Source organism: Emydura macquarii, unplaced genomic scaffold, assembly GCF_026122565.2.
Source record: "Emydura macquarii macquarii isolate MOO-44397 ecotype Brisbane River unplaced genomic scaffold, CSIRO-AGI_Emac_v2 contig_3295, whole genome shotgun sequence".
Taxonomy (NCBI): Eukaryota; Metazoa; Chordata; order Testudines; family Chelidae; genus Emydura; species Emydura macquarii.
In genome coordinates, this window is record NW_027133432.1 from 99,932 (window position 1) to 119,763 (window position 19,832).

At 40.0% G+C, this 19,832-nt stretch overlaps 1 protein-coding gene across 5 annotated transcripts in view; it reads left to right on the top strand.

The window, feature by feature from the left end:
- The first annotated feature begins 2,773 nt into the window (after positions 1–2,773).
- The window catches only part of FAM135A (family with sequence similarity 135 member A), a 153,543-nt gene continuing 136,484 nt past the window's right edge, over positions 2,774–19,832 (top strand). For 4 of the 5 annotated variants that reach the window (XR_010917105.1, XM_067532673.1, XM_067532675.1 and 1 more), the window contains exons 1-2: positions 2,774–2,901; positions 18,795–18,880. The gene's annotated coding sequence lies outside the window, so the exon portion shown is untranslated. Of the gene's footprint in view, positions 2,902–4,225; positions 4,347–18,794; positions 18,881–19,832 lie in introns of those variants that run through there. The other variant, XM_067532674.1, reaches the window with a different exon arrangement.

The following is a 19,832-nucleotide window of genomic DNA, read 5'->3' on the forward strand; positions in this document are numbered from 1 at the left end:
GCCACCTTTTTGCCTGGGGGCTACCTCTCTGAATGTAGCCTGTGAGTGAGTTTGAGAGACATTTCTTAATCCCCTTCCTCTTGCTTTCCTAGTAGCATTGTTGTTCTTATTATATAAGAAGATAAGAACGGCCATACTGGGTCACACCAATGGTCCATCTAGCTCCAGTATTCTGTCTTCTGACAGTGGCCAATGCCAAGTGCTTCAGAGGGAATGAACAGAACAGGTAATCATAAAGTGATCCATCCCCTGTTGCCCATTCCCAGCTTCTAGCAGAAGCTAAGAACACTTCAGAGCATGGTTTTGCATCCCTGCCATCCTGGCTAATAGTCATTGATGGACCTATCCTCCATGAATTTATCTAGTTCTTTTTTGAACCCCGTTATAGTCATGGCCTTCACAACATCCTTTGGCAAAGAGTTCCACAGGTTGACTGTGCATTGTGTGAAGAAATACTTACTTTTGCTCATTTTATTGCCTATTAATTTCATTTGGTGACCTCTAGTTCTTGTGTTCTGAGAAGCAGTAAATAACACTTCCTCATTTTCTCCACACCGGTCATGATTTTATAGACCTGTATCATACCCCCCGCCCCCAGTTGTCTCTTTTCCAAGCTGAAAAGTGCCAGTCTTATATGAAAGATGTTCCATACCCCTAATAATTTTTATTGCCCTTTTCTGTACCTTTTCCAATTCCAATGTATCTTTTTTGAGGTGGGGCGACCAGAGCTGCAAGCAGTATTCAAGATGTTGGCGTACCATGTATTTAGTGAGGCAATATGGTATTTTCTATCTTCTTATCTATCCTTTTCCTAATGATTCCTAACATTGTTAGCTTTCATGACTGCTGCTGCACATTCAGTGGATGTCTTGGGAGAACTATCCACAATGACTCCAAGATCTTTCTTGAGGAGCAGCATCTAATTTAGATCCCATCATTTTATATGTATAGTTGGGAACTTGGGCTTATGTTTTCCTAGGTGCATTACTTTGCATTTATCAACATTGAATTTAATCTGCCATTTTGTTGCCCAGTCACCCAGTTTTGTAAGATCCCTTTGTAACTCTTCACAGTCTGCTTTGGACTTAACTAGCTTGAGTAATTTTGCATCATCCGCAAGTTTTGCCACCTCACTGTTTACCCCTTTTTCCAGATGATTTATGAATATGTTGAACAGTACTGGTCCCAATACAGACCCTTGGGGACACTATTTACCTTTCTTCATTCTGAAAACTTACCATTCATTTCTAGCCTTTGTTTTCTATCTTTTAACCAGTTCCTGATCCATGAGAAGACCTTCCCTCTTATCCCATGACTCACTTTGCTTAAGAAATATTACCTGTTTTGCAGATATGTTCTCATTTTCTCTCAATACATTCTATTCTTTCTCCCTAGGAGTGAGAATGCTGCTTAAAGAGTGACCTTAGAGAAGACTAGTCATCTTTAATTCTGCTTCTCTGAAGCTACTATCCTGCAGGATTCTCCCTCACCCCCTTCAGAATTTTGAGTTTTTCCTCTTTTGAGGTGGTTCTCTTGGACCTCGGTGTGCATGTACGGCCTCTAAGGAACTGTTTCTCAAAGGTGGCCACCAGGGGCTTTTCTTACGGCCACAGCCTCCTGGGTGGTGATTGGGGGAGTGGGAAGCAGCAGACACTCCCCTAGGGTCATCAGCAGGGGTTGGGCTCTGCCTCCCTCTGGAGTCAGAAACACAGAAGGACTAGACAGCAAGTGCGAGTTCCCTATCTTCCTGGGGGTTGTGGCAGGGCTTGGGCTGGAGTGGTGGATGGCTGGCTCCGGCTGTGAGGCTTTGGGCTGTCCCCCAGGCCCTGCCCTGCCCTTTCCAGCCCTGGGCTTCTGCCACGTGGCAACAGGCTCTGTCCCCTGGGCTCCAGCCCCAGGGCAGCAGGTGCCAGTACCAGGCGCCCCACCCCTCGCCCGTCATCCCTGGGCTCTTGCCATGGAACCCCAGGATCCTACTGTGGGGCTTCAGGCTCTGGACGGAGACTTGCCACCCTCCATCGCTGCTGGCCCCCACTGCCTCCCTTGGTCCCTCACCCACTCCATTATATCAGCCCCTGCTGCCTCCTCTGGCCCCCCATCCATCATCCCTAGCTCCTGCCCACCTCCCAATCCAGGGCTTAATTTGTCCCCCATTTTCCCTGGCTGAATAAATCTGCTGCAAAAAGCAATATCTGTATGTTTGTTAATACTGCTTTTCACTGCCTCACAGCTAGCTAGCAAGTCTGCTTCTCTGAAAAATGCTATTAACAAACACACAAATACCACTTTTCACAGCAGCAGACTTATGCTAACATGACTTTAAAAAATAAAAAAGGCAACCCAAAAAGCCCAAGAAACAAAAGACAAGAACATGCATACCTTATTTTTGTTTCTGTTTAGCTCCAGTAAAGAATAGAGACACCTGTACCTTATTTTTATTATTGAATTTGCAAAAAAAAAAAAAAAATATCCTAAACCAAATACCCTACATCAAGTACGATGATTTGGCCATGTGTAGGTGCATATTTATTTGTTGTTCTTAAAGTATTATAGGGAAAATTGTCAGAGTGGCCCCCAGCAGGAGTTGGTGGCTGCACTGTGAGGCCACCAAAACCATTGTTGAGAACCCCTGCTCAAAGGCAGCTACTATGTTGATTATTTTAAACGCCTTTTCCTTGTGCGAGCCTGGTCCGGTGTCCCTCGCCAAGGAGTCGATTGGCACGTTAGGAGGACGGCATTTGTGACAGGGGTGGTCATGAGCGGCCAGTAGGGGGCCTGATTTACACTACCCCGTCAGACAGCCCCAATCCCAAGCCTCGGTGAGGAGCCTTCTCCGCTTTCCCCCAGGAGCTGCTACCCAGCGCGGGGAAGAATCCCGGCCGTGCCTCAGACCAGAATTAGGTGAGTATTGGCCCCTCGCTATCCCCCCTTTCCCCGGTCAGAGGGCAGCAGTGGCAGCGGGAGGCCAGCCCAACCGCCCTGGGGCTGGCAGAAGCGTCTGGGTGGCAGCAGACCCTTGCTGGCGCGGCCATTCCCGTGTGTCCCGGGCTGGGCCGGCTGCCCCTGCCCCACCCGTAGCGCCGCTGGCATAGAGCAGGCTCCTGCCTGACCCTCTCTTGCAAGCAGCAGCAGGGGCCCGGCCCGGCCCGGCCCGGCGGAGCAGCAGGGGGAGCACGAGCCCGAGCGGCAGCCGTAGCAGCAGGGGGAGCAGTCGCCCGGCTCGGAGCAGGAGCCGGGGCAGTGCCTGGGTCTGGCGTCGCCGCTGAGCCTGATGCGGCCGCGGCGAGACCCGGACACGCCGAGCCGAGGATGAGGCGGTAGCGGGGGAGTCACGGCTGCCGGCCTCTGCTTCCCCTGCAGCCCTCCCGGGCTCCGGACGCCGCGCAGCTCCTAGGAACAGGGGCGGCGTGTGCCCGGCGGCGTTCGCGGCCAGCAGCTCCCCCACCTCAGGGAGAGGGGCGCCGGCGACACGGGCCGCCCGGCGGCAGCAGTAGGCGGTGGCGTCGGATGCATGCGCTACGCCATCCCGGTGCTGCTGAGGCCTGGACTCCGCTGGAAGAGAACAGAGCTGAGCGAGGAGGGGGCGGGCGATCCGCGGACACCAAGGCGGCTCCATTGTGGCTCAGGTTGGTGTGTGGGAAGGGAAGAGGCCTGTGCAGCGGAGCGGGTAGAGCGGAGGGCAGGTTGAATTCCCTCGCCGCGCTCCCCCGCAACTGGGGTGGGGTGGGGTGGGGTAGGGGGTGTCTGCGTTCAAAGCACGCGAATGAAAGCTCTCCGATCAGCAGCGAGCGCGCCTGCTGCCCTCCTGGCTCTGGCCTGTGCCCTGCTGCTGGGCGTGGGGCCTCGGCGGGGAGTCCGGCTCCGGACACAAACAGCAGGGACCTGTTTGTTTCCTTTTGGCCTGCGATGATCATACTAACCCTGCCTCATGATGGGACGACAGCAGGGGAGAAGGAAACCAGCAGGGAATGAAAACTCTCCCGCACTTCCTTCCCAATCCCACCCCCGCCTCTGGGACGTGGAGAGCCCCGGATGAGTGCCCTTTCCACCCCCCTGCGCGTCCCCCTCAGCAGCGCTGACTGGAACCGACTCATCAGCTATCCGTGCTCTTCCCTCTTTCCCCGTAGCAGGAGGCAAAAAGTCGTTTATCTTCGCCCTTTCCCTCTTTTTATCCTTCCTTTGGCTAGTGTATCGTTCTAGTGCTTTGGCCCTTTGTCTATAAGAAGTTCTACATGGGTAGGGTTTTTTTCATTGTTTAATCTGTATAAAAGAGAGTCTTGGAAATATAGTAGGTCAAAATAATTTCCATTTCATTCCCTTGGTAAAGTGACCAACTATCAAATGTGGTGAGTGTTAGTGTACACTGAAAAGCATTCATTGGCTTTTGTTGATTTTTTTTCAGGTTCTTTCTGAGGACACTATTAATATTGCCCCCAATGTTTGAAGAATGATCAGCATTGATAATTGAATATTGTTTCCTCATGTAGTCTAGAAGTTGTTGGATGTCTTTTAGGAATATTTTACGCTATTTCCTGGTACACAAAGCTACTTAAGGATTGCACTTGAAGGATTTGCCAAATGCATTTGGACACTATGTATTAACGCTCTGGGGAAACTTCACATAGGACAGTGTGCTTCTCTATGAAATAAGGATGTGCTATTACCATTCGTGGTGCAGAAAGAAAAGCATACTTCAGTTCTGTTGTAAAAAATATAACCTGTGCAGTTATATTTGTATTACAATTAATTGCATTTTACTCTTATTATAAAAAGTGATCTGTTCTTCACTCAGCAAATATGCAAACATCCCCTAAGCATCAAGAGTAGCTGTGTGTATATTGAAGGGAAAATAAACCCAAATATCAGCACATTTATAGTGAGTTTGAATGAACAGAAAGTACCGTTGTGGGACTGGGAATAGTCTTATTTAATAAGAGATGGCTACAGAGACTGCCTTAGTGACTCTCTTTAATGTTACATTTTGGATCATATTTAGGTTGTTTTGAAATATTTTATGAAATCTATGATCAATATAAACATTTTTCTGAATTCTGTTGAAAACTTTTTATCCCTTCATGCTAGTGCATGAGAAACAATGTAAATTTTGTATATGGTGTCAAGTTTATAGTCAGTGACTACTAGATTGTCCAATCTGAGAAAGAAATTACATATCATACATAACAAATAAATGGAAATAATTTTAAAACTCTAGTTTTAATAATCTGTAGTGATGTTCTTATCATAAGTAAGGAAATGTCACTTTTAAAGCCATCTGTTTAAAAAGTGGCTTTTGTTTGTTTGTTTTTTTGTTTAAGGTTCACCTACTCTGTTTATGTATTTGCTGCTAGTCTCTCTGGTTGGAGGGTAAACTTATTTCTGTTTCGGGGTCTTACCTTATCAGTGGAGTAGGCATAGGTTCTGGGGGTTTTCTGGTTGTTGTTTTTCTGGCTTGCTTTTTAAACAAATCATCTCACTGAGTTAATCTGAATTCATTTGCATTACCATTGGGTGGGGGGGAGGAGATCAAAATGCAAATCCTATTCAGTTTTTCAGGTAAGAGATGAAAGTTACTGATCTTTCTTATTACTGTAGAAGGGATTAAATTGCATTGGCAATGTAGAGACCTGTTAACAATTTGAGTGTGAAGAACAATTTAAACGCTTTAACCAGTCTCTGTCAAAAAATCCTTGAGCCTTCAATATGAAAGGGCTATGCTGTAAGAGGCAAACAAGAAATTAGACTTCAGTGATGTATCTTTGAAAATAATTTGTATGAATGAGGCATAGGCCTGTCATTTTCTCTCCCTCTACAATCCAGTGACTACCCTAGTCACTTTCTAAATATCCACAAGTCCAGAAATGTCAAAGTAGACTGAATACCCCACCAATCTGCACCAGACAGAGTGCCTAAATTTGTGTTTTGTTTTCATCCTTATGTTTTCTGCATTCCCCCCAGTCTTTCTAGGTTTCTTTCACAGCATAGTTCATCTCTCATTGCAGCTTCTGTCAGTATTGGCTTGTAACTGATTAAAATAATAGAACATGAGTTAGAAAGTATTCTTTGGAATGATTTAAATAAGCTTATGTGAAATGTAGTATTTTAAATTCAGTTATAGAAACTGACTGATATAGAGAATGGAAGATATTAGTTTTTTTTCATAGGGAGAATAAGATACTGCCTTTAGTGAAATGAATATGGTATCCTTAAATATAGCTCAGTGACCAATACATTTATGCTGTCATTGGTAGAATTTGGCATGGATAGTAATCAGTTATAATTGGGAGAATACAAGGATTAAGCTAATGTAGTGGCTGCATTGCTTTTTCTACCAGAAGATGAACTTGTAAGGTCAAGATTATAATTAATTGCAGCAGAGGAAGTTGGAACTAAAGATTTCATTACTGACATCCTTTTAAAAAATGTTATTGATATAAACTATTGCCCCTCATTCATTCTTCACCTGTAAACTAAAATAACTTGCCTTCTCCTTTTGTGACCTCTGACCTACCCACCTTTTTGTCCTTTGTGCCCCTTGTCTCAGAATCCTTTTGTGCTTTTTTAGTCAGAAATCCCAAAAGGCTATAATACAGTCAGACCAAATTCTACTCACTTGGTCAACCAAGTGATGGGAGTTTTACTTATTTATTTTATGGATGGGAAAAATATCATTAGTGCTTTCATTATCTTGATAAGGGCAGATGAGCAGCATTTTTGTGTATGAATGGGTAAATGCTCTTGACAGTTTTTGCAAGTCCACTGTTATATGTGACAAATAGTCAGTTTTGTAAATGCATTGTGCCAGACCACATATATCCAAATTAGGCATTTACATTTGGTGCAAATACATTTGATTTTTACATTGATCTTTCTTTTAGACAGCATATGTTCTTATTAACAATTTCATGACTTGCACATTAACCAATGCTACATACTCAGCAGACATAATTATGATATAGATATTTACATTTAATTTTTTTCCCCTTATAATCAGAAGAGCAAGGAAAAGTTGTGAGTTTTTTGTTTTTGTTTATTTTTAATTTTTTTGATTGTGTAGAAAAAGTGATGCCTCCTAGAAAGTGACTTTGCTTCTGGGAATCTCTCTTACCCACCCATAGCAAAAAACCCGATAGGTTTGATCCTGCAAAATGCTTATGTGAGCAGTCCTGTTGACTACAGTCAGCTTAATTATGAGTAAGAACTATATCTGAGAGTGATTCCAGGATCAAGCTCCGTGGCACTGATTCAGCAAAACACTTAAGCATTTGCTTAAGTTCAACTGAAGTGGGACTTAAGCACACACTTTGAACTGAAATGCAGTTAAGCACTTGCTTAGTGATTTGCTGAATTCAGGCCTATGCAGACATCATTTTACGAATTGTGGCATAAAACACTTTCTCAAGTACATCCTGAAGTACACTGTATAGAAAACTGCAGACCTTTTTAAATTTTATTTATCAAATCAAAATATGAAACTAGGAATTAAATACAAATGCACACTCATTTCTAATTATAGTGGCAGATATCTGTTACAGTAAATGCAATTTAGTTAACACTTGTAGAAATATGTCTGTCTTAATAATTCTCTGGCTCACAGAACAATGTACAGAGCATCCAACAATAAAAGTAACAGGTCCTAGAACAAGGAAGGGAGGAAGAGTTTTTTCCACTGGGGTCAGTGAGAAGTCAGGGGAGCAAGTTGTGTTTATTTTAAGAAGAAAATAGAAAACAGTTCCTGTGACAAACACAGATGGAAATACAGGGAATAGACTGAAGCGTCTGTGACTGCAGTTTGTAGGTAGAATAGAGATTGAAATACAGCATATGAAAATACAGTTTGAGAGAGGGAATAAACCACATCAGCCAGTTTCATCTTCACCAGATAGTTCCATTTTATAGTCTGTTCTGATTCCTTTTTTCATCATTCTTAGAAGGTTTGGAGTGGAGGACACATCTGAAAACAGAAAAGTTTTAGTGTTATACTTTTGTCAGAAACAGGATACAGCAAACTCCCCATCCACATTTTTATTTAAAATACATTCTGAATTTTCCTCCTTTGGAGAACTTGTATAAGGAAAACAAAAATAGTGTTCTGTATTTTAATTTTAAGTCATTTATCTTGGATTTTCTTCCTGTCTCAAGAATCATTAAAAGGGACAATTACAGTACCTCCAGCAGCATATTTACCTCCCATCATTTTGCTGAGAGAGAGAGTGTGTGTGTGTGCGCGCGCGCAAAATCATCCTTTATATCAGAAACAACACCGTAGAGATTTAATTTTTTTTACAATATTCATCAGTTGTGCAGGAACCTTCTATGACCCTTCCGTGCCTAGGGTAGCCACCTGAAAATGCCAAGGTCAGGACAGGCTGCAAAGGAAAGCAGATTCTCCCAGCACTGGTGCGTGGCACTGAAGCCAGACTTCCCAACCAGCCACAAACTGTGCTTTTGATTCCCCACACTGGTTATCAAGAAGCCAGTATACAAATACACACAGCCCCCTTTATTGCATTCCAGTCTCCAGCTCCCAGTCAGCCACTAGGGCCAGTAAAGAGACCAGTTATTTAAACTCTATGCTCTTTACTTAAAAGGTTCCTTCTGACCCCAAAGGGTCAGCCACAGTACCAGATCAATATAAGTTTGGATCTTACCCAAAATACCACGCTGCCAGCCAATCCTTTAGTAACTAAACTAAAGGTTTATTATAAAAAGAAAGAAACAAACCATAAGAGAAATGTTAAAGGATTAAAGCAATCAGATACATACAAATGATTTGAAAGTCCGTTTACATCAGGTTTTTAGAAGAATTGTGGAGTTTGCAGGCTTGCATAGTTCCTCTGGTATACATCCAGTACTTGGATGGGTCTCAGTCCTTCGTTTCACAGCTTCAGTTCAGTTGTAGATGAGCTGATCCAGAGGTAGGTTGGTAGCTGAAGGTGAATCCTGACTGAAGAACAGCCTTATATATCCTCTGGCCCCTGTAGTGCTGTTTGTGGAATTTCACAGGAACCAAAATGGAGTTCAAAGTCACATGAGCAAGTCCTGGTGACTCATCAGGTATACCTCTGTCTTTTCCCCCTGGGCCCCTTACATCTGTGAATATCTCAATGGGCCTTTAAGCAGGCTGTTGTTCTGCCGCCATCCTGTCTAAGGTGTGTCTCAGACAGCACAATTTGAAATACAGATATATAAGATATATCCATAACTTCCATTACACATATAACACATGACCATAAGTATTATCATCTTACTTAGCATATTATAGCCTTTCTAACAGTATCTGACATGGCATATCTTACATGAATTATTATGATTTTGACATACTGATGTCAAACAATATCGTAAATGCTCCCCCACCTCCCCCCCCAAATCCAGCCAGTGTGACACCTTCTTTTCTGTGATTCTGATATTTCTGAAATATGGAGCTGTCTTGTTTTTCAGAATCCCCATTCACATTGATCTGCTCCTGGCCCTTGTATTACCAGTCTTCTTAATTTCCTAAATATGTCCCAGTCACACGTTATTGGGCTCAATATAGGTTCTTTGACCTTTGGTGTTCGGGAACTCAGATAAGATGATCTAATGGTCCCTTCTGACCTTAAAATTTCTGACCCTGTCTCTATTTTCTTTCCTATATGTTGTAAATGAGTCTCTACTGTTTAAGTCACAGAGCTTGTGTAATGACCCTGGCACTGCCATCTGCACTGACACTTGCTGCAGCTGTGATGCAGCAGCACAGAATGCTGTCCTGGGGGGAGAGAGAGATAATAAAAGGACAGCTTGATTTGGATAGGGGGCTCGGAATCTGCACCAAAAGGGCAGTTGGAGAAAGCTATTAGAGAAGAAGGAAGGGACGAGAAAAATCTAGATGCTGAGCTAGTGGATGAACTGGAGCAGGAGTAGGAGGAGAAGTGATAAAATAAAAAAATAAGAGAGTAAAAATAGGGTACTGGGAATGAGAAGGAGGAAAGTAGGAAAGGTTTCAGGTCAGGGGAGACAGAAAAAAATAGACTTGGGTGTGTGAGCAGACTCTATTAGAGAAGGGAAGTAGAGGGAAATAAAATCTACAGACTTACCAGAGAGAGAATCAAGGGAAATAACTGAAAGGAAATATAATTGGTGAAAAAGGAAATTGATCAAAAAACTGTTAGATGAAAACAGATCCCGAAAATAATAAACAAGAAGCCCACCCACAAATGACTTAAAAGTATCTGAACAGAGAGAATGACAGTTTAAACTTCTGTTGAAAGAATACAATTCAAAGGTACCTAATGGACAAGTGAGGATCTAGTAGGTGAAGAAACCCTGCTTTTGCACAAACTTGATGCAGAGCGGTACAGCCACAGAACATCGAATCCAAAAGAAGCATAGAACAGGACAGCAGGAATGGAGCTGGATTTACAGCAAAGGAGAGGAAAAGTTGATTCTCCTCTGAAATGACAGTATATTGTTGAGTAATTTTTTGTTCTTGTTAATAACAATGCATTTGGTATTAACTTGCTGCTCTTCCTTACCCTGTGCGCGTTCAGACTCGCACAGGTTAATGTGTTGGTAACCTATAGTTTATCATCATAAGTAGTAAGTACAGTACTTGGTAATGTGCTATATTATTTATCCTCTTGGTACAATTTTTGGGTTTTCCCTTATCATTTTAAATTTTTAGAACGTTATCCCTTTTGTTTTGGTTTGTCTCTGCCTCTCCTTGGAGTTAGCAGAGTCTAGCCAAGCTGGGGCACTGCATATTGACATCACAAACAGGATAAGAGGAGTCCAAAGCAGGAGGTAACCATCTTAAAACAACATGATTCAGTGAGGAGACAAGGGCAGGAGAAAGTTAAGAGTGTTAACTCCAGGAACTTTAACTCTGTCCCCAGATCATCACCCCAAATGGAGAGTCACTGTTATCCACAACTTTTTATTCAGTGGTCAAGGTACCCGTGAATGTGGTCATTTTAATCTTCTGTAACTATGTGGCTTGCCTAAATGTACCTACCTATTTACGTGTGGCATACTTAGTTTTAGATAGGTTTCACAACATGGATAACTTTTCTAAAGTCCATGGGCAAAATGTAAAAGTGCACAAGATCTGTGATATATGCAGTCACGTGCTATTGAAATAAACTACATAGAGTCAGCGGCAGAGCTTGATTTGGAACTTGGGACTTCCTCACTCCTAACCCTGTGCTTACTCTGCTAGACCACCCTGCCATCCTTAAAAGAAAATCTTGTTGCCCATGTAGCCATATGTAGTTAAAGCTAAGGTGATTGTTTCTGTTACTTTGCAATTTTAAAAAATAGGATCTTTTTGTGGGGATGGGGGAAGAGGGGAAGAAAAAACATGCCACTTTTAAAACTCCTTATATTTGAAAGTGTTCTGATGCTTCAAGCATTAGGCTCTAATTTTAGTGTATGAATGGAAACATTAAAAAAAGTTAACATAACTGCTGAATACATAAAGATTCTTCTTGTTCCTGTTGGGGAAACAATAAAAGTTACTGAATATTTTAGAAGCCTACATGAGAAAAGAAATGTATAGAGTCAATGGTGATTTGATAGAGGGGTGCGTGGCTAGTAAACAGGATCAGTGGTCATATGTTCAGGAGGGGAATGGGTGAAATTATGAATGATAAGGAGGCATTGTTTGCTAAAATCTAAATATTTGGAAGGTGAGTCTAGAGCTCTACAGCAGTTCAGCTTATTTTTCATTCTTCATAATGCTGTATTTAATAGGTCATTTCTCATTCTAACTGAAATAAATTTGAAAGCTGTAAACTGGTGATTTCCAAATATCAGTGTGTGAATTTCTGATGCAACATGACAAGTAAATAGTAGAAAAAACAATTACATTAACAAATAACTATTCTAAAAGTAAAATGTAAATGTTGTCAGTAGTTTAAGTAGCAACATGAAAGGATTCATGTTCCTCTCAAAAAGCACAGAAAATTGTGATTAAATATGTTTGTTGAAGGTGTTAGAGCTGATCATTAAGTTTGATACATTTTCAAGGCCATTGTTTCTGAAGCATATACATGATAATTTTAAGTCTCTGTGCCACGCCTTCTAGCAGCTCTTCAATATTGACTTTGTTTCTGAGTAGTCTATTTTAGACACTTAAAAAAATGGCGAAAATCAGTTGATTATCTGTAAAAGCAACAAAAAGGCAAAAATTAGACTTGATAAGGTTGCTACATTCCTTTATGCTAACTTATCTTCAGGATAGCACAATATCAGAAAGACATGATTGAAGAAGCACTTTGTCCTAAAAATAATTCTCCAGACAGATTTAAATTTTCATCCACTTCTAGATGCTGCAAGTGAAAAAATAGAGAAAAACTAAAGGAATTAACATTAATGCAAGATGGTTAGCTGGTTTTGGTAATGGCTATAAGCATTCGTTCAGAGAAAAATGCTATTGGTTTTGCAGCTGAAAAGAAAATTGTCCAACTAGCTGGAGATGCCATCTGGGAATGCAGAGAAAAGTATGGCTCTTTGCCACTCATTCAGTCATGAAAATAAAATAAACAGGATGAGAGAATGTCAGGTATTATCATCCTATGCTTATGATGTATGGGTGTTTAAGCATACTATTTAAACATTTCTGAAAAAGAAGCAACATCTAACAGTCTAAAGCAAGTTGTGAAATGTGAAAAAGTCTTCTGCGACTACAATCACCTTTATGGTTGCCAGTCTGAAAAAGCTGGTCCAGATGACACTTGGTAGAACTCACAGGAAGATTGTATCTTTAGGATTGCCAGTTCTGGTTTCCTCACATGACATAATCTTTAATTAGAGATTAATCTTTAATTCCTGGAGACTCCAGGACAACCGTAATCTTTACATGTGTATCTAACTACTATAAACATTTTGAAATTAGCTTTGAGAAGTTTATTCAAACATAGCATGTATTGTACCAAAAAGGGATGTGAAACTCTAAACTTAGAAAAACAAAAACAAAGAAAAACCAAGCAGAGGTTCCAAGAAATTGGACAGATGAGGAACTTCTTATATTATTATAGCCTCAGCAGAAATCTGACTTGATCAAATTAATAACAAAAAAAGTGGAACAAATTTAAAAATAAATTAAGATGCTATGGCAATACCATAACTGATACCAAATAAAGGTCATAGGCTGAGTTCAGAACAGGATAGAAAGGCTGATACGTGGTAATGAAATGTAAGCCTGAGATTGTTCCTTTTTTCTTCTAGCATTTAAAACCAAACACTTCAATGTGTGTGCATAGAATATTGTATTAAAGTTCCTTCCATCAAAATGGTGAAAAATTGCAGAAGGCAGAACAGTTGAATTCAGAATTTTGTCAATTTTTAAAAGGCTTGTATTCATATACAAATAGCATATAATCAGTGAGGCATGTTTTAGCACATTTAGATTAGGTGGGGAAAAAGTAAATAAAGCTCTGATCTACTTCTCACATCTCTACATGCAGTCCCTTGTATGTGCATGAAGACCCAGTGATAATCAGTGGTACTCCACACAAGCACGAGCATCCACCACACAGATCTGATTTTAGGACTGTGGCCTAAATTGATAGAAGTGTATCAGTATCTTGGCGGATACTAAAAAGAGTGGCTTAACTAATTAGTTGGAGACACAGTTTTTCTCCTGTGTTGTACTTCCAGAATTATAAGAGCTTCATTTTGGACAATCTAAGGCTTTTTATGTTTGAGGAATAACTGAACTTAGAAAGTGAATCACATAGCATGTGTGTTGTGTGTTTCAGTTAATAAAACCGTTTTTCTCCCCCATTGGGTTCGCTCAGGTTGGGGAAAATTGCAGCAACTCGGTTTTATTTTGTGCAATATTCTGATTTATAAAATCAAAAGCAAAAGTTTAAACAAGTCTTTGATTTTTACTTTCAGACTACTCCCGCTGTGCAAGTGTGAAACTGAGGTATATTCTAAGGATATTGATAGGCCAGTTAAATAGTAGAATCTTATCAAGGACCTTTTTCACTCTGTTTTTCATATCAATCAGACAGAATCAAATTATTTTTTGTAAATGTCAGTGCAGCTTTACTGTTATAATATGCATACTTCTTGACTGTGGATAGCATGAAAAAAGTGTAGTTTTCCATTAGCAAGTCGGAATCTTTCTAAACTTTGTAATTTGTTTGTGTTTAGCCTGAGACATCATCAAAGTTGATTTAAAAACATTGACCTACCTTGTGTTATTTTAGAGATCATCTTACTCTCTTTGAAAAATGTTGACAGAATAGGTCCATAGTTTATATATATAATGTGCATGACACTGTGGGCTTCCTTTTTTAGTGTCTTTCAATGCTTCTATCCTATTTAAACAATTAACTAGTAAAAAGATGGCATGGTTGAGAATTTGGGGCTTTAATTTAATTGTCTAGCCCTGCGAATTTGCCCTAGACTCTAAAAAAGAAACAGGATTTCTGTCTTAAACTAAGTAAAAAATAAAATTCTGCCTTTTGAACTTAGCCAACAGTTGTGGTGATAAGAAGACCAGAATGTAAACAAGTTCTTAGAGTTGTTAGACCTGCAGAACTATATCAGGAGTAAAACATATCAATAAAGTAGATTTGACTCTAAGTACACACAGGTAACCAGTATCTTCTACTGAAGCAGTCAGTCACTTTTTAGAATATGAAATATCATCTGTGTGTGAGTATGTGCACACACACATACATACTATGTTTATATATCTTTAAAGACTAGAGTGCTTGTTAAATTCATAGTTTGCTGCGATTATAAAGTGTGAGCACGGGTTGGATATCTGCCTCCTCTAATATCCAAGCTGTCACAAACTTGTCATAAAAGTCTCAGAATAAGGTTGAGAACAACCAGTAAGGTAGGAAGAGTGAAATGATGAGAGTTTAATAGTCTGTATAAAACTCTATTGCATCATTTTTTGAAACCTTGCATTTTTGAAAATCACTTTCTTGTATGCTTTTTTGAAAATATTCCTACAAGCTGAATGTTCTAGTTTGGGATTTAGCATTTTTGATGTTGATAATATACATCCTTAGCAACATGAAGAAACTTTTTTGTAGGTTATTAAGATAATAAACAAGTGGTAACTCATAATGACGGGGATTTGAGAGGTGTGACTGACATGTACAAGTTTAACAAAATTGATGTAATATACTTTGCTTTCTGTAAGACATTTAATGTGGTATCACACAACATTTTGATTAAAAAAACTAGAACAATATAAAAATCAATATGGCACTCATTAAATGGATTAAAAGCTGGCTAAGTGATGAATCTCTAAATAGTAATTGTAAAAGGAATCCTCATCAAATGGGTGTGTTTCTAGTAGGGCTCCACAGCGATTAATTTTTGGCCTTACACTGTTTAACATTTTTAACAATATCCTAGATGAAAACATAAAGTCATTGCTGATAAAGTTTGCAGGTAATACAAAAATTGGGGGAGTGGTAAATTATGAAGAGAACAGGTCAGTAATACAGACCAACCTGGATCACTTGGTAAACTGAGTTCAAGCAAATGATATGCAATTTAATACAGCTAAATGTAAGTATGTACATCTAGGAACAAAGAATGTAGACCATACTGACAGGATGCAGGACTTTATCTTGGGGAGTAGTGACTGAAAAAGTTGTGGGGATTGTGGTGCATAATCAACTGAACATGGGTTCCCAATATGACATTGTGGCCCAAAAGGCTAATGCTATCCTTGGATATATAATGTGAATCTTAAGTAGGAGTAGAGCAGTTATTTTACCTCTGTATTTGGCACTGGTGTGACTGCTGCTGGAATACTATGTCCAGTTCTGGTGTCCACCAATTCCAGAAATATGTTGATAAATTGGAGAGGTTCAAAGAAGACAATGATGACAATGATTAAAGTATTAGAATGACAATGATTAAAGTATTAGAAAACATGCCATATATGAAAGACTCAAGGAGCTCAATCTCTTCAGTTTAACAAAGAGAGATAAGAAGTGACTTGATTACTGTCTATGAAAACCTACTTGGGAGCAAATAGTTCAATAATGGTCTCTTCAATCTAGCTGAGAAAAGTATAACACAATCCAATGGCTAGAATTGAAGCTATACAAATTATACCTTATTTCCAGTCTATAACTTTTAACAGTGAGGGCAACGAACCATTGGAACAATTTACTAACAGTTGTGATGGATTCTCTATTACTGGCAATTTTAAAATCAAGATTGGATGTTTTCCTAAAATATATGTTCTAGGAATTGTTTCAGGGAAGTTCTCTGTTATATAAGAGATCAGACTGTTGTAGTGGTCCCATCTGGCCTTTGAAACTATGAATTTGTGAGTCTCGAGTCTGTCTACCTTGTACAATTTTTTTCCTGTGATGCTTCTACCAAGAGAATGAATGAATTGTTTTCAGAGAGATAAGTGCAGACTCAGAATAAGGTCACTGTGAAGATAGGTCAGTTTTAAGATTTTTAGCAACTTTAACATTATACTTTATTTATACTATTGGCAAAGTTATAGAAATACAATGGGTTTGAATGGAAAGTATGTCAGGGCAGAATTTTAGCTCTAAGGATCAATAAGGCCTTTAACATGTTTACATTATTATAAAGTACCTGAGCTTATTCAGCTAATTGGCTTTATCTCACCGTTCTTTAGTTTTACCTTAACTGCTCTGATAATGACACTTTACAAGGAAAGATGTTTATGTGCAATTTATTCAGTAAACTTACAAACAAATGATAAAAAGTCTACTTTATCAAATCTTCTTTCTGGATGTATTTTGTAGGTAGGTCATCTTTTTCCTATCTCTAGACCATTATATTAATTTTCATAATGGTATTAAGTAGATTTAAAGTAAACACAAGAATTCATTGCCAAAGTACATTGACCAATTTCATTCCCCTTTGAGAAAAGGGAAAGTGACTATAACCAGTTTCATTTTCCCTACTCCCACTCTCCTCACAAATATGGGAGAGGTTGGCCGGAGCCAGCAAAATGCTGAGCACCCTCAATTTCTGTTGATTACCATAGGAGCTCAATATTTTGCTGTGTTGATGTCAGATAGTTTGTCAGTAGTAAGCTCATTTTTACTTATTTTAATTATAAACCTTGATTTGCAAATGTGTTTTTGTTTTTAGAGAGAAAGCAAATTTAATATTCATTTGCTAAGTGATATGTGTCTGGTTTTTCCTCATGTAAAAATAACTTTTTATAATTGAGCATCCAGTGCACATCCTTTGCCCCCATCACTGCACCTGCCCTGCAGAGGCGTGGGACTGACACAAGCAGCTGCGGGGAAGCCATTGGTAGCCTTGACCAGGGGCACCATTTAGAGAGGGCAGGGTGGGCACCTGATCCCATCCCCTTGAGTTTTGCACTGGAGGTCTGCTTATGGCACACACGCCAGTCCCGGACAGAGCTCTTACCTGCAGTGCTGCACAGGCAGGTCCCCTCTTCCAGAAGCACTGCGGCTCTGTTTCCTCTGTTGTGCTAGGGTTGGTGGGGGTGGGACAGGCAAGGAAGGGGTCAGTCAGGGTGGGAGAGGGGAGCACAGGGTCCCCAGTGGTGGTGGTGGGAGCATAGGGTACCCCCATAATGGGAGTTGGGGAAGGGGGAATAAGGGACCCCAGTTTTGGTGGTAGGGGAGGAAGAAGCAGAGGGTCCACGGTGGTGGTGGGGTGTTGCAGAATTCCCCCAAGAGTAGTTAATGGCTAGATGTCAATGAGGCATGTCAGACAGGCAGGCTGAGTTTTTAGTTAGGGCACTTGTAGACAGTTCTGGAATAATGAGGTAGATCTCTGAGTTGTCAGCATAAAGATGGTAATTGAATTTGTGTTCGCAGATGAGATTACCATGAGACAAGATGTAGAGGGAGAAGAGAGGGGAGCCAAGGACAGAGCCCCACAAAAAGTTGGAGGACTGTCCTCCACAGGACTCACTGAAGAAGCAATAAGAGACATAGGAGGAGATTACACAAGATTAAAAACTTGTGTAATTTACTGTTTTCTTTCCTCCCTTCATTGTTTTATGTATTTCTACTGTTCAATCTCTTTTCACTGTGTTTTAGTGGCTATGAAGGTCAACTGCTTCTTCAAAATGTAAATTGAGACTGACTGTCTTTGATTTTAGGACTAAAAATGTCATCTACTCAACTTGAGTTTTTTCCAAGTTCAGTTATTCTACTGTAGATCTTAAACCCTTTTTAAAAATGAGTGTTGGGAAATATGCATTACATACTCTGTAAGCAAAAAGAAGGCAAATCCGGGCCCTGTTGATGACAGTGTGAGTTTTGCCATGGATATTAGTTGGAACAGTCTTTCACCTAAGGAATTTTTGACAAAAGCACTGTTAAGATTGACCCGCTTAGAATAATGCTCATCTTGTGAAATTGCATGTATATTTTTGTATATTGTACTTTTTATTTCTTGATATTTTTCTTTTCTGAAGCTAGCTAAGGCAATAACAGATGAAATTTGACATCTGTTCAACCCTGCAGGAGTAAGCTTGGGCACTGTTTCTCTGCAATTGTGAGAGATGCAAAAGGGAAAAACTGTCTGTTTGAACCATCGTTAATAAAAGGAAGTAGTATTGAAATCTGTATGAATCCTGTCCCTGCCTGCCTGAAATCTAAAGCAGTTTGGGTAAATCAAAGTCTTTGACAGTGCTTTCATTCATTTCAAAGCCTGGATTGTTCATGAATATGGTGGAACTAGAATTATTCTTCACTAACATTTTGAAAGTAACAAACACATGAGGATAAGTCAGGAAAAATAATGAACATTGAGCTGTATGTGCTTTAAGAGGTGCATTTAATTTTTCTTTTTTTTTTTTTTGTTAGTGCAAACAATATGTTTTTGACAGCAATAATGGAGAATTGGAAGACTGATCATTTCATGTATTAAAATGGATTGTTTACCAGTAGAGGTAAGAACAAAGATTTTTCTTCTGCTGATAGTTTATTGGCTCTTTTTTGTCACCTAACATCCATGGAACTCCTACTGCAGCCAGTGAGAATTAAAGGTGTAAATAAAAGCAGAATTCTGGCCCTTAGTATAGAATGATTGTAACTGACATCTTAATCACTATTTGTGGTCTGCTGTAAGGATTTCCATTCTTAGTGCTTGGATTTCAAAATGCCCTTCAGATTTTACCTATGTTAAAAGAACTAGAGACAGTACTTTTTACGAGTAACCAAGGACAACTAAAACATTGCATTAGTTCTGGTCTTTGCATTAGGATACACTTCACTTTCATTATGAGGTCTGCTGTAATGTATGTATGACGTTTATGTAACTTCACTGACTCCTGTTGTATGCAGTGTAGTTTTGTTGTTCCTGGGATATTAGAGATACCCATTGCGTGATGTAATATATCTTTTGTTGGACCAGCTTCTGTTGGTGGGAGAGACAAGCTTTCAAGCCATACAGGTCTGAAGAAGAGCTCTGTGAAGCTTGAAAGCTTGTCTCTCTCACCAGCAGAAGTTGGTCCAGTAAAAGATATATTACCCCACCCACCTTGTCTCTTGACTCCTTTTGCTCATGCACAGCCAGTTTTCCACAAAGCAGTCCACTGTTTCTTAGGCAGTCAGGAGATGCAAGTTGAATGAAAGAAGCACCTCTTTCTGGATGTTAATCACTTGTCTTGAGACACAATATGGACTAACCTTATCTGATTATTTTCAGAAGTACTTCTGCTTGTTGAATTTTGTTAATTAAAGGGTAAATTTTTATTGCTGTTGAAATTTAGTGGTAATTTAGTTGTAAATTCAGTGGAAATTTAGCTGTTGACTTCAGTGGTATCAGATTTTGGATGTGTGCAAAGAAACACCTGTAAGGTTCTTTTTCTTTTTTCTTCAGCTTTTTTGGTGCTTTGTTAT